The following is a 4,146-nucleotide window of genomic DNA, read 5'->3' as shown; positions in this document are numbered from 1 at the left end:
TCAGTGTATACATTCAAATTTGAAATGCAAACTGTAAACATTCGAGAATTGAAAGTGCCCTTGCATTTGGTAATGACTTTTAACACACAACACAAAAAGAGTTACTGAAAGAAAAAAATTACTATTATGGACTTCACAGAATTAAATTTTCTACCTGTAACTCATTATGTGCATAGAACAAAAAGACAAGCTGGAGGAAAATATTAACAAAACACATCTGACAAAGAATGTCTATTTAAAATACACAGAGAGTCCTAAAAATAAGAAATAACCACAAACAACTCAATTAAAAATGGGAAAAAAAAAATGGGCAAATAAATGGACACCAGACCAATGAAAATTTTTATTAGAGCTGCTAGACTACAAGACAAGAACAAAACAGCAGTTGCTGGAGGGTGAGGAACAACAGGACGTCTCCTTGCTGCTGGCAGGAGACAATGGCACAGCCACTGTGGAAAAAGCTTCAGTGTTTCTCCTGAAGTGAAACAAGCATCGCTGTACAATCCAACATCTACACCCTGCATTCTCTGTGTTTAAAACGTTCCTTTGAAAAATATTTCCAGACAGCAACCACCAGGTAAATTCGTTCAGACTTCCAGTAATAGGACTCCTCCAACAAGCAGAGTGATGTGGGACTGAACTGGGTACTCCTTCCACGGTGCACTCATCACACGTCTGCAAGAAGAACAGAGGTTGTTTCTCTGTGCCCCACACTGGACCCTCAACACCAAAAGCAGGAGGAGACTTCTCACGTCGGGAGTCCCCAGGTCTCCAGACACCACCCAGGGGTCAGTTAAAGGCACAGCAGCACATGACTGCCTCTCCCACTTCAGACGCCCATCACATCTCTCCCTCCGTCACAAGCAGCAGGTCCCCAGGTCACACAGCCTCCTCTCTGAGATGGCCACAGACTGAGGGGTCACATCGCTCCCTACTCAGGTTCGATCATTGCTATGATGTTCACAGAACTCAGAAAAACAATTTGCTGAATGTTTTGGTCTCCCCCCAATTCGTTGTTGAAGTCCAACCCCCAAAGTGATGTTATGAAGAGGTTATTTGGGGACTGGCATTGTGGTGCAGCAAGTTAAGCCAAAGCCTGCATGTTTACTTACTTGCAACATTAAAATAACAAGACAGCAGAGGGGGATTAGCGGAGGAAAGCCTTAGAGAGGTCGCCCTGACCGTGGGGCCTAGGCTCAGTTAGCTGACCTTCAGCCGAGTTAATCTCACACGCAGCCAAGGGGGCAGGCCTCACACACGGCAGAACAGGAAACCTGAGCCATGTGCTCCGCCCAGGCCACTCACAAGGCTCGGACACCGCGGGTTCTGCGCCGTCATGGAACTGCGAGTGCCCCAGGCATGAACCAAAACCCCCAGGCAGGGTTGTGGCTCCGGCTGGCCTAGTCCTGCCGCCCGCCTCAGATTCCATCTTCCAGAGCCCAGCCAGCAGCAGCCTCAGAGGACTCCATCTCCCAGAGGCCCCTGGGGGTGTCGCACCTCAAAGGACCTCATCACCCACAATGCGTGGGCGACCGCCTCAGACTCCTCCCAGAGCCCAGCAAGTGACAAGCCTCAAAGGACTCCATCTCCCAGAAGACCCCGTGGGCGTCATGCATCAGAGGACAGTATCTCCCACAACGCCCCGCGGGCGACCGCCTCAGACTCCACCTCTCCGAACCCCATGGGCATCCAGCCTCAGAGGACTCCGTCTCACAGCGGACCGGAAGGAGCCTGTCTATGAGCACCCCATCTCCCAGAGACCCCCTCGATGCCTCCTCGGAGTCTGTTTCCCTGTGCCCCACAAACTCCATCACCCAGAGACCAGCAAGCGACAAGCCTCAAAGGCGTTGTCCAGAACACCTCACGGGCGCTCATCTCAGACTCTATTTTCCAGGGTCCCGTGAACGCCTGCCTCAGACTCCATCTCCCAGAGGTCCTAGCAGGATGCTCACGTCAGAGGACCGCTTCTCCCGGAACACTTTGCAGGTGCTCACCTCAGACTCCATCTCCCAGAGGTCCCTCTGGCGCCGCGCGTCAGAGGACTGCGTCGCCCAGAATGCCCAGCAAGGTCCTGTCTCAGCCTCCATCTCCCAGAGGGCCACAGGGGCGTCACACAGCAGAGAACCGCATCTCCCAGAGCCCTGTGGGTGTCCCATCTCAGTCTTCACTTTCTGGATCCGCACTGGCACCCACCTCAGAATCCAACTCCCAGAGCCCAGCGAGCAACAAGCCTCAACATACTCCATCTCCAGAAAGGCTCTGGGGTGTCGGACATGAGATGACCCCGCGGGCCCAGATGACCCCTTCAGACTCCATATCCCATAGGTCCCCGGGCGTGTCACACGTCAGATGACCTCATCTCCCGTAATGCCTCGCAGGTGTCTCTCCTCAGACTCCATATCCCACAGGACCCCGTGGGTGTCTTGCGTCAGAGGACCCTGTCTCCCATACTCTGAGGATAAAGTCGGTCAGGAGAAGCGGGTTTGTGCGCCCGCTCGTGGCCGCCATGACTGCGTATAACACTCAGCATGCCCCGTCCTAGCTTTTCTGGGAAATGGAACAAATTCAGGGTTGTACTCAGATCAGCAAAGGCCTCTGCATAGGAAATTCGCACTGACAAGGGGTGCACTGCCCCATGTCTTGTTTTACATTCGTGATGCAGCAATTATTTGTGAATTATTTGCAAACTATATGGGATGTTATAAATATGAGTGTGTAATTCTTAAACAAAAATCAAGTAAAAATAGTCCACACGCTAAAAATTGAAATACAGAAATACAGAAATTCTAGAAAAATGTATACCAGAATCTATGTGGTCTTAGATTTGTTAGGGAGTTCTAACCTCAATTCAATTGACAAAAGAAAAAAGTTGTGAACATGGACTTTATAAAATTAAATTTTCTTCTGTGCAAGGCCCTGTTCAGAGAACAAAGAGGGTGCAGAAATGGAGCAGGCACCGACAGAGCAGACACTGGTGAAGAGTATGCACTCGGGGCAGGCATTTGGTCGAGTGGTTAAGATGCCCAAGTTCCACATCTGAGTGCCTGGGTTTGATTCTGGGCTCTGGCTCCTGACTCCAGCTTCCTGCTAACACAGATCCTGAGTGACATCAACTGAAGGCATCAAACTATTCGGTTCCTGGTACCCACATGAGAAAACTGGATTGAGTTCCTGGCTCCCTACCATCTAGAGCCTGTTGCAGAAATTTCTGGAGTTAATTGGCAGGTGGGAACCCATTCTGTCATTTCTCTTAAAAAAAAAAAAAGTGCATATCAGGGGCTGGCACTGTGGTGGAGTGGATAAAGCCACCACCTGTAACACCAGCATCCCATTCAGGTGCAAGTTTGAGTCCAGGCTGATCCACTTCCTAACCAGCTGCTTGCTAATGTGCCTGGGAAAGCAGTGGAAGTTGCCTCAAGTACTTGGGACCCTTGCATTCATGGGGCCTAGTACTGACCATTGCAGCCATTTGGGGAATAAACCAGAAGGTAGAAGCTCTTGCTCTCTCTCCCCATCCCCTTTCAAGTAACTATTTTTTAAAAAGGAGTAAATGACAATCTACTTAAATTATATAGAATATGGGAGCATCAGAGTATGGAATGCAAAAGATGACAAGGAATCTGTGTCTCAGATGTGTGGAAACACTGACTGCAGTTGGCGGGAGACACTGCTTGCCTCAATCACTCTGGAGGTGAGTGAAGTCCATAGACCCTGGGGGAAGGAGATTCTCCAGGGGAAAGAGGCTCCTGGATCCTGGCTTTGGATCAGCCCATGTCCAGCTGTTATGGCCATCTGGAGAGTGAACTGGCAGTCAGAGACTCTCAAGGTTCTTCCAGGGGAAGGAGGCTCTCAGGGTCCCCAGGGGAAGGAGGCTCTAGGTGTAGCATGGCCAAGGAGTTTCAACTCACATGGCAGTCTCAGGCAGAGTGGAGTCATGTGCCCTCTGCCGGCATCTGGGGTCCTCAAAGGCCACTACAGATTGCTCAGTATCACAATAAAGTGGCAACCATGCCCGCCCACCATGGTCTCACTGAAGCTGTAGATTACTCTAATGGTGGGTCCCTGACACTATGCAATTGGAATTTTCAATAGCACCATAAAATTGAAGTCCTAAGGTATAAATGTAACAAAATATATACACACATG

General features: G+C 50.1%; 1 long non-coding RNA gene across 1 annotated transcript; it reads right to left on the bottom strand.

The window, feature by feature from the left end:
• Positions 1–319: 319 nt before the first annotated feature.
• LOC138844893 (uncharacterized) lies at positions 320–1,852 on the bottom strand. The gene is made up of 2 exons (XR_011381315.2): positions 1,113–1,852; positions 320–675 (listed from the first exon to the last, which is right to left on the bottom strand). It is a non-coding gene; the product is annotated as an uncharacterized LOC138844893 (long non-coding RNA).
• Between the last annotated feature and the right edge of the window lie 2,294 nt (positions 1,853–4,146).

This window comes from Oryctolagus cuniculus, chromosome 13 (assembly GCF_051225735.1).
Source record: "Oryctolagus cuniculus isolate XC-2025 breed Fujian yellow rabbit chromosome 13, ASM5122573v1, whole genome shotgun sequence".
Lineage (NCBI taxonomy): Eukaryota > Metazoa > Chordata > Mammalia > Lagomorpha > Leporidae > Oryctolagus > Oryctolagus cuniculus.
This window is presented reverse-complemented; position numbering and strand designations above follow the sequence as displayed.